Source organism: Passer montanus, unplaced genomic scaffold (genome assembly GCF_014805655.1).
Source record: "Passer montanus isolate IOZ18808 unplaced genomic scaffold, ASM1480565v1 scaffold100, whole genome shotgun sequence".
Classification (NCBI taxonomy): Eukaryota; Metazoa; Chordata; class Aves; order Passeriformes; family Passeridae; genus Passer; species Passer montanus.
Window position 1 is genome coordinate 1,973,951 of NW_024356506.1, and position 11,550 is coordinate 1,985,500.

Sequence of the window (11,550 nt, forward strand, 5' to 3'; positions counted from 1 at the left end):
GGAAGTGCATTACCTGTAATTTCCCAAGCATTTCATTTCCTTGGAAGATTTATTTGTAAACAAACAAGAGCTTTATTGTTGCTTGTTGCAGACACACCATAAATTAGGGTTTTTTCCACACTGAAATGCAGTAGCATAAAATTCTCACTCGAGGAAAGTACTAACTGGCATTATGGCATTACTTTGTTAATTATGTTGGCACATACACTGCTGCTCTTTAAATTATTCCTGTACACCAGAAACACTTTGTACCTAATGATTTCCTGAACTTCTTGTACGTTAGTTCACGTTTAATCCAATTTAAATCATTGTCAAAATGGCAAATGCAAAGAAGACACGGATAATGTTGAAAGCAACATGGCTCCTGAGCCAGTGAGTTGTAGTCACAAGAACTACCACGATAAAGATTAATTTTAATATGTTGAATTTGTCTTTGACATGTTTGACAAGATTCTGATTCATTCTTATCTAAGTCTGACTTGTCATTTTTAAGCAGATTAGATTTCCCACATGCTCCTCGTCTCTAGCCAGTTCTAAGTCATTACATTTTTGTTGTTGGTTGCCAGTGGTATGTAATAAGATAATGAACTTGGAAGACTGTGATGATAAACTTTATTTAGGTGGTTGTTTAGGATAAGAAGGTCCATCATTAATCCATGATATAAATTATATATACCCCAATCCTTATCATTGTTTGACTGCAACATTCCTAATGGAAAACTGCTTGATTGACACAGTCATTTCCCAGATTTCTTCTGTGCTGTTTACAGCAGCAGCCCTGTTACTGTGTGCCAAATTTCTTACAAAATCAATTTATGATATTTTACCATCCCACTCTGAATGGCGCTTTTCAAAATTGCAAGAAGTGTCAAGACATCTATTATGGTAGTCACCACAAAAGTTTTCCCTGAGCCTGAGCTCAAAAGGGTCCATGAAAATCTGTTTACAACATGCAGGAGAGACCCAGGCTCTCTTGAAATTTGAATTCAGCACTTGAGTTCCTGCCTTCCAGAGATACTCAGTGATGAGTCTTACACTTACAAGCACTAAGGACTTTGTATTTACTGCTTTAGTCTTCATAGGTACAAAGTGTGCAGAAAAAGTTTCCAGATTTGTCTCTTGAGGAGCAGCCTGTTGCCAAAGCACTTTCCATCCAGCTGGAAGGAGCGTTCCTCAGCTCCGCAAAGAGCAAATCCAGTGGGAGCCATCCCAGCTCTCCTGGATAAACATGCAAACATGGGAGGCAAAAAGGAACATCTGCTATGAGGGAGATAAAAAAGTGGGGAAGCAAAGCACAGATTTGTTTTCAATTCTTCACCTCTCTGCTACTCACGTGTGTTACTCAGGGCTACCATGCCACAAACACTGTCACAACAACATGGCTGCTTTGACGTCTACAATTTGTCCAGTGGAAGAAAGAATGACAATAATGCTGCAGGCAAAGTGCATGATAATTATCCCAGTGACCATTTCCATGTTCATGGACAGCTGCTTGTTTCAGGGTGCCAGGAATTCCTCATCCCAGATGAGCTCTGCATCCACTTGTTTGCTCAGATTTGCATTTTCCTTTTATTTCCACCAAATCAACCATTATTAACCACTGACAGTTCTGCTGGGCAGTGGGATATGTGATCCAGGACACCTTTATAGAGGGTGGAAGGAGAAGTTTTAAATCATGCCTTACACCTTCATTATCCCACTTGCATGTAGAATGCAGTTTTTTTGTCCACGACCTTGACAGAGATGGGGAAGAATCTCTGTGTTATCACTTGTGAAATGGGCTTTCTTTCCCTGCAGTGTAAGCATATCATTACTTTTAATACATTAATTTTATGCCCACAGTTCCTACGTTGTGCTATCACTTCTCATTTTTTTCTAGCATCATAATATTTTTCTCTCACAACTTTCTAGGAGCTTTAAACTATTTTTAAATTGCTGTCTATTTTATTTTAACTGTGATCTCCCATCCCTTTTATAGTTCCTTGCTATATTTCCCTCTGGTTTTGCTTCATCTTCTAATTTCATTTTCCCTGGCTTCATTATTTTTATGTTGGCTCTTTGAAGATTGTTTTCCCGCACGTAGCTCTTTTGTTCCATGTAACACTGAATTTTTATTTACTCTTTGAAACAGAGATTTCGATGTCTCCACCTAGCTGGTGGTCACATCTCATATATATTGTGTTATCATGGATTGTAAAAGAGTCCACCTCAGTGGTGATTATTTTTTTTAACAGTGGCTCACTCTGGGAAGATGCTGAGTGTACACAAAGAACAGGAGCTGAGTTCCCCTCAAAGCTGATAAGAGTTTGCTGTGACAAAGCCTTTGTGCTTTAGCTGGAGCAGTGATAAGAGATCATTTCCAGCAGAAGGATTTTCTCTGGGATTATGACTGCACAGGTACTCAACCCATTCTTGAACTTTAAAAAGTGCTTAACACTTGGTTTCCAGATTGCTTAAACCTTAACCTGACATATGAGATCTCAGCCTCCAGGAATTTGGGGGCAGCAGTTAAGACCAGACACAAACCACTTGAAGCAGCTCTAAAATCAACCCAGATACAATGTGTAAGCAGGAACTTCTCCTTTTCTGTCTGTATGGAGGTGAAAAACAAACAGGCAAATAACTTTTGCTCTATTGTAAGAGGTTTTCAGTTTCTTTGTGTTTGTTTTTTCCTAATGACCAACAAATTAATTGTGTACAGAGCACTGTGTCATGAAAGCTTAGTACGTGCTCTGCAGCAGGACTACAAATTAAAATTTCTGCTGTGTATTTTCTTCTGAGGAAATTCAGAGAAACCATTGACTCAATGGGCAACTAAATTCCTGCCTTCTGCCTCCCCTTCCTGAACTAAAGCCTGGACAGTGAAAGTACAACTCGTCCTTTTTCTTCCCTCATTTCCTTAACATGGCTGTCATTGTAGCACAGATAGACAAAAAATATGATTTAAATAGTAATGTCACAGAATTTAATCCACATTTAGCAGGAAATCTGGAAGTTCTCTTTGTTTCTTCCCTCACCCACTCACTTCTCTTTTTTTCTTCTTAAAATGTTATCAGTTCAGCAGCAGCATCTTTGAAAGGGATAATCAGCAGCATCTTGAGATGGAGATGGGATGGGAAAGGAGGAGAAGAACAGAGGAGAAATATACAAGTTCTTAATACCAGAAGTTCCTGTGCCATAAATATTGTTTAATTGTTGGAAATCTGGATATAAGGCTTGTGGTTTTGATCTTGGACAGAGAGTGTGAATTTCATAGAGGTATGGACACAACCACAGACTTGCTTTTGGGGCAAAGCCAAACCCAAGAGTGTGAAATAAAGTGAATTCAGACAAAAAAAGAAAATCCTCTGGAACCATTCCTTGTAATGTTTTACAATCTCATTCTCTTTCCATCGAACTCTACCTGCCTTAGTCTATATTTGTCATGTCAGTTAAAGAACTTTATCTACAGCCAAAGTTGTCTTGGCAGCAGTAAGGTGTTTTGTATTTAAGACTATTTAGTTCTGCAGAACTCTGGGTTTTTACTTGATGAGATAAAGACAGGGATCAGAGCTAAGCTTGGCTTTTTACTTTCTGATCTGAGAATGAGGGGAAAAAAGGAGAAAAGAAACATCAGAAAGTGGCAGTTTCCTCTTGTCCTACCATTAGTTGTCTGGGCCTGGCTACAACCTCCTGTCAGGGAATTGAAGGAGTGAGAAGGTCCCCCCTGAGCCTCCTTTCCTCCAGGCTGAGGCCCCTACCCAGATCCCTCAGCTTCTTTATATCAGACTCATTCTCCAGCCCCTTCTCCAGCTCCATTCCCTTCTCTGGACACACTCCAGCACCTCAGTGCCATATCCTTCAGCTTCTCTATATCAGACTCATTCTCCAGCCCCTTCCCCAGCTCCATTCCCTTCTCTGGACACACTCCAGAACCTCAGTGTCATTCCATGAGAGGAGCACAATCTCCTGGACAAGAAATCAGAAATACATGAGAAAATTGACCATTGCTACCAAAATACACCAGATTTATGGCACAGTTTTTATTTTCATGAACACAATGTGTGTTGCTATGTGTGTGCAGTTGGGCTGTGTGGTGGATGCAGAGGTCTGATGTATTCCTGCATGTCCAAACTAAGGAAATTGATAACTTTAATAAATTTAAAAGAAATAATTTCCCCTACAAAAATTGTTCAGTCTCTCTTTTCTGGACTTTTCCAGTCCCTCATGAGCAGGTGGAGTTCCTCCATGGTCTCCCATCCAGAGGGAAAGGATGTAATGAAACTATCAATGTCCACTCACAGCTAGTGATTCTTAGGAGTATTTGAACATATTTGGGTGATTTAGGAACATATTCACCTTGATATGCAAAATGGGGTTTTCTAAAGTCCCCTGTATCAGAAGTCATAGAAACATGAAATGCTTTGGGTTGGAAGATCATCCTTAAAGATCATTCTGTTCCAACCCCCTCGCTATCGGCTAGGAACCTTCCACCATCCCAGGTTGCTCCAATCTCCATCCAACCTGGCCTTGGACGCTTCCATGGATGGGGCAGCCACAGCTCCTCTGGGCCATCCATGCCAGGGCCTCACCACTTTCACAGGGAAGAGTTTCTTCCTGATTATATTCAACCTATTCTCAGTACAAAGCTGATGTTTTCTCAGATCAAAGATCCACAGAAAACCAAAGAATTCCAACCACAGGTTGGGAAGGGACCACAGTGGCTCATATGATCCAACCTCTCTGCTCAAGCAGGGTCACCCTAGAACAGGATTGCATCTGGAATATCACACAGAAGAAAGGATTTTATTTCATTCTCCCAGCATGTTTGCCAGAATCGCTCATTAAAAAGTTTTCAGACAATCAACATGATTGCCCTTTGTTACCTGTTTTATTTCCTCTTCTGAAACAATCAAGCAATTTTGCTGTGATTTCTTCTTCTTCACCAGAGGGCAAAATAATAAAAGTAACTTAAACAACACTACTTTTTGCCTTCAAATTCAAGTTTAAAAAGACTTGAACATGCAGGCAGGAATCCCCCTGTTCCTAGACCAAGGCTTAATTATCTGGATTTCAAACACATTTTTTTTGATTTACTAGTGCTGCCTGATAATTAGCTCTCTGCTTTCTTTTTCCCCTCACTGACTTTGTTTGATAAGGCTTTTATAGAGTCTTGGCATGCATACCTCTGTAAGTCCCATTTGTAAGGCAGCACATCCCTCTGCCTCTCTCTGCTCTGTCCCAGCTTGGAGCAGAACAAGAGTCTAATTGGCACTGTTTACAAACCACTGCACTTGGGAAGAGCTGTGCCTCCATTTGGTAAATAAAGATGCAAGAGATGAGAAAATTATAACTAATTCATGCCTTGAGCCACCTACGAGTAAAGAAAAAAAGAAGTAAAATGGGAAAAGAGGCTCAAAAAGAGAAACAGGTATATTTGGAAGGTAAATAGTCTACTTTGGAAACAAAGAATCTCGAGTTTTTTAAGAGATGTTTGAGAGCAATTGATGATTTATGAGGTGTGCTGGATCAATAAAAAATTCCCATGCTGAAGGTGGAGAGGCTAAAAATCAAATAAATTAAATAAATGAAAAAAAAAAATAAAAGCCTTTGCAGGACTTTACCCAGCCCCACTTTTTTAAGGAAAATTTCTATGATAAATCAGAACCTGGCCCACATGGACAGAATAAAATCTGGATCCCTGCCCTAGGAAGCTTCTATTACTGTTAACACAATATTTTTCAGCTAACTTAGGCATATGATTTATCAGAGAGTCCTTAAATCAGGTGTCTGGACCCTGGGAAGGGACACTGTGGGGACAACCCCTTGTCATTACAAGGACAGAGCAAGAATTGAGCCATGCTCCTCTAGAACAGCATTTCACTGGTGACTTGCTAGGAAGGAACTTCCAAATCCAGAAATGTCTTCATTGTCTGTAATACCCTTCAGCAACACAATAGAATAATGATTTGAAGTGCTGTTTAATAGTACCTCACTATGTGAAGCTATCAGAAGCATAACTAATCAGAAGCATAACTATCATAAGCATAACTAATCTAATAGTGGTGGTGAAAGTCACTCAAATGTTTATCTTCATTTTAAGTGCTGTTTAATAGTACCTCACTATGTAGTCAGAAGCATAACTAATCTAATAGTGGTGGTGAAAGTCACTCAAATGTTTATCTTCATTTTTGTAATGATCTGATGGAAAAAACCCCATATTTTACCTACTGCTTTATAGCTTAGGGGTTAGGATGATAGTTCAGGCTGAAAGGTAATCATCCATATTCACTGGAATGTAATTGTGTGTACATGAAAATTGTATAATATAGAATAAGAATATAGAATTGCATAATTGTGTTTGGGAGCACTTTCTTCCTTTCTTAACTCTAATTGATTGTAAATCAACTTTCACATAGTACTAAATCCTCTGAGCAACCTGAAGTACTAAATCAGTTGAACAGTAAAGCTTTTGCATTTAAGGAGTCTGTCTGTTCCTTGTAGGAAAACTGGGAAAATCTGCTTTTCTGGGATTGAATACCAGACCTGGCTGCTTCTCAGCTATTCTGGGACAAGACGTGAGTAGGAATGGGGAAATACCTCCAGGAGTACAGGGCTAGCAGTGAACTGGCAACAACTCCAACAATTTTTCATGGAGCACAAGAACTCTTGATCCCAACGTGCAAGAAAATGGGCGTGGAAGGAAGGAGACCAGCATGGCTGAGTAAGGACCTCAAGGTCCTAATGAAACAGGGGAAAAATTGTCTAGGCAGTTGACACTCGGAAAAATCTTGGGATATTACAGTGTCCAAGATGAGGTTGGTGAGGTCATAATGAAACAGGGGAAAAACTGTCTAGGCAGGGATGTTGACACTCGGAAAAATCTTGGGATATTACAGTGTCCAAGATGAGGTTGGAAGGGGCTCTGAGTAACCTGATCTAATGGCTGATGTCCTGGGCCATGGCAGGATGGCAGGACCAGGTGATCTTTAAAGATCCCTCCTACCCCAAACCATTCTCTGATTCTCTGAACCATTTGTCTCTGCTTAATGCATCTGGGAGGAGCTGTCATCCTGCTCTGTGGATGTAGTTTATGGATTAATAAGAATTTCTAACATATAGTGTTGTGCTAATTCCAGGGTTCTTTTCTTATTAATTAATTCCCAGAACGGCCTGACATTTTAATAAAGAGTTATCATCAGATGTGTCCAGGGAGGAGGTAGGCAGATCATGGGGGATGAAAAGAGAATTCCAGTTCAGTGGAGCCATCAGCTACACTGAGACCTGCACATGTTTACTAACTAGCAAATATTACTGTTTCTGCCATTCTGATGTGTTTTATTAGATCTCTTTCCTGAAATAAATTAAGGTCTCAGCTTCCTGAAGCAGAACAAGAATAAAATCTGACTTTCTTTGAAAAAATGGAAACCCAATTCTGAGAAATGGGAAAACTTTGTCACACAAAAATTTCAAGACAAAAACCATCAGAGTTTGCTATCATTTCTTTCCTGAAATAAATCAAGCTCTCAGCTTCCTGAATCAGAACAAGAATAAAATCTGGACTTCCTTTGGAAAAATGGAAACCCAATTCTGAGAAACTGGAAAACTTTGTCACACAAAAATTTCAAGACAAAAACCATCAGAGTTTGCTATCATACCTGAGATTTTATTCCATTTTGTTTCCATGACCTAAATAATGATTTTTGAAGGGCAGGTGAAGAATATTGGTATCTTCACCACGTGCAGAAAAGGCCTTTTTGTCTCAACAGGTACAGCACACTGGAAAGGTTTTCAATTTTTGGGAGATAAAAGGGCTGCATGGGAAAACATAAACTACATCTAAAAAATCCTTGTAAAGCCACAGAAGAAACACAGCAGCTGACAGCACACTTACATTGGCTCTTCAGAGTGCTGCATTGAAAGCTGAAAGTTTGTAGGGGGTCAACAGTTTTGAAAAATTAGGAATTCAGTGGTCTACAGAGAAGGCAGCAAGCATTTAAAACTCTTAGCCCCTGTATGAGAGAAAATGAAAAATGTTTATTGAAAGTAAAAGAGAGGAGAGAGTGTTCTGGAGTTTACTCCATGGAGCCAAAATACATGTTTTGATTTTTTTTCTTCAGCTTCTCTTCACTTCAAATATCATTACAAGATATCACACAGGTCTGGCCTAAGTGGATTCTTAATTTGATTTCTGAAGAGATCTTTAGCTTAAGAAAAAAAAAAACCAAACTTGCAGAAGGCATACACCTCCTTTATAGCAGAAACCTTGAGATTATCTAATGAAGCTAAACATGAAATGAGCAATTTCAGAGTCCTGCAGCCAGTAGATCCTGACCTGGGGTACTGCTACATGGAAAACATCTGGTAAATTCAGAAGTGCAGGACAGATTTAGAAAGGTAACAGCTTGCAAGGGCTGGAGGTGAAGGACAGAGTAGGGTTGGGAAGAGAGATGGGGTAAAGAGGTGGAGGAGAAATGGAGAAAAATGTGGTTTTGAAATGGGGGCTGATTAAGGGATCCTATAGAGAAAGAAGAAAAATTGTCTTGGATGGAGATGGCAGGACATATAAGAAATATCAAGTTTGAACTGAAGCAAGCAATGTTCCTCCAGGACATTTATGAATAAAGGCAGCACAAATAACAATCAGGCAAAAACTAATGGATCAGAGAGTGGGCTGCTGTGCCAGCATGTGAAGACAAACACAAAGTGATTTCTCAAAAGCTTCCCCGAAAACATCTCTGCAGTGACAGGACATGCTGAAATGGCTTTCTGCTGAAAGAGGCTGGATTTAGACTGAGTATCAGGAAGAAATTTTTTACTATGAGGGGGTCAGGCACTGGCACAGCCCAGAGAAGCTGTGAATTCCCTTTCCCTGGAAGTGTTCGAGGCCAGGCTGTGAAGGTTCCCTTCACATGGCAGGGAACTGGAACTGGGTGATTCTTATGGCCCCTTCCAACCCAAACCATTCTAGGATGGAAAAATCCACAATGAATTAAAGCAACCAGAGGGAACAATGACAACTGACTATGCATTTTTTAGCAGCAACAATTGCAATCAATGCTGATGAAATTCTGGAAAGTTTCAAGGATCTGCTACTGGGAGAAAGGCAAGAAGAATTACCCACTAACTGTTTTCTCAGAGTTGTCCCTGTGAGTGTTTGCCACAGCTGCTGACTGACATCCCAGCCATCAGAGGTCTCATCACTCAAGTTCACAGTCTCATCTGACAACTTGTTGGGAATTGAAGTGAGTCAAGTTTGCCCATGGCCACACAACACAGCAGCACAAGAGAGCAGATTTCTTGAACTCCCAGCTCTGTTATCTGAAGTGATTTAAAGAATAGGAGGTTTTTAGGTAAAAGCAACCAGTTAAAATGAAGACTGGAAATTATTATTATCACTAATGACTTAATTATGGGACATAAGGGGCCAGATAAATAGACAGATGAATAAGTAGTTCAGAGGAAATCTGGTAGAACGAGGATTCTCCCTGCTACAGCTTAACTTGCCACAATTATCTAATAATCACAGTAAATATGGAGATCAGCAGATTATTTTCTCAAAATCAAATGACTTATGTGGCATGTCAGCAAAACACCCAGGAGAATAAAACACACCAGCAACTGCTCTCTAATTACTCTTTTCAGATGGAGTAATGATCTTTAATATGCAGTGGATCTCATTAATTAACTCTCAGATTTTAATTAACTCTTTGCCTAATTTACCTGCCATAATACATTATCAAAAATGTCATCCTAACAGGTTTTTTGCTCATTTGGGGAGGAGAAAGAGGAAACTGTATGCTCATAAGGGGTTTTTGTTTCCTCTTTTCTGGAGACTCTTCTGGTAATAAGCAACTTTCCTAATACAGATATATGAGTAAGAATCTATTGAAACCTCTAATGTGTTTGGTAGCCCAAATCTAATGAATTCATGGAGAGATAGAGGATTATAGTCTTCAAATGTGCTTCACACTTTTTTTAGGGTTTCTTTAGGTGCTTTAAAAAATTGTTAACTGAAGCAGAATTCCTCTCTTCAAAAGGAAACAGCAAATCTGTGGGAGTCAGAGCCAGTTTGTGATGTCCCAGGTCTGCTACACGAGCCACTGAAATAAATACTCTAAGTCTTATTTATTATTAACATCTGCCTCCTTAAACACTGGATATTCTTCCTGTCCCATAAAAACAAACATCTGAGTGTTCCCTACACATTTTAAATTTTATTTTAATCCAGGTAGTATAGCTAAAAATAAATACAAAGTTCCAGTTTAGCCTGTGGCAGGAATCCCATGGAATGATGTACAAGATTCTTCCTTGGGTTTCCTTCATTAGTGCTGCCCCTATCGAGGAGCACAAACTTCATGGCAGAAATTAATTCATTTGGTGTTTCATTGCCCTCACTAGGAGTTTTTCTCATGCTGGAGTAGATTTATCCTTGCTAGTCTTCCTTAAGGTCTTTCCTTAGAAGTCCAAAGTGAGAGTTCCCTCAGATTTCTTCCTCCCTAACAGCTCTCCTCAAAGAAGTTATTCCTTCCTGGGGAATAGTGGTAGAGTCAGTATCTTCTTACTACTGTACTGAAGAAGGGTCTTTCCTTAAGGTCTTTCCTTAGCAGTCCAAAGTGAGAGTTCCCTCAGATTTCTTCATCCCTAACAGCTCTCCTCAAAGAAGGGACACCAAATTATTGTCCCTTATTGTGTGGCTTCTGTAGGTGAGCACCTGATTTTCAGTCGTGTCTTCACCACTATGTTCCTATGAAATCCTTATTTCTCTCATTCCCTCTTTGCACTTCTCCCACATTTAACCACACTTTGTAACCTTAGTAAATCATTCACTAGGAGTTTTTCTCATGCTGGAGTAGATTTATCCTTGCTAGTCTTCCTTAAGGTCTTTCCTTAGAAGTCCAAAGTGAGAGTTCCCTCAGATTTCTTCCTCCCTAACAGCTCTCCTCAAAGAAGGGAGACCAAATCATTTTGTCCCTTTCTGGCTTTAGTAGGTGAGCCCCTGATTTTCAGTCCTGTCTTCACTGCTACGTTCCTATGAAATCCATATTTCTCTCATTCCTTCTTCACACTTCTCCCACATCTAACCACAATTTGTAACCTTAGTAAATCATAGAAAATCAGGGAATACCCTGAGTTGTAAGGGACCCCCAAGGGTCCTTTAAGTCCAGCTCCTGATCCCTCAGAAAGAATTTCTCCCTTGGCTTGGACAAGACCATAGAGTTTCTATCCCTAACAGCTCTCCTCAAAGAAGGGACACCAAATTATTGTCCCTTATTGTGTGGCTTCTGTAGGTGAGCACCTGATTTTCAGTCGTGTCTTCACCACTATGTTCCTATGAAATCCTTATTTCTCTCATTCCCTCTTTGCACTTCTCCCACATTTAACCACACTTTGTAACCTTAGTAAATCATAGAAAATCAGGGAATACCCTGAGCTGTAAGGGACCCCCAAGGGTCCTTTAAGTCCAGCTCCTGATCCCTCAGAAAGCATTTCTCCCTTGGCTTGGACAAGACCATAGAGTTTCTATTTCATATAGGCACTGAAGTAATAGAGGAAAATAAATGTCTTCCT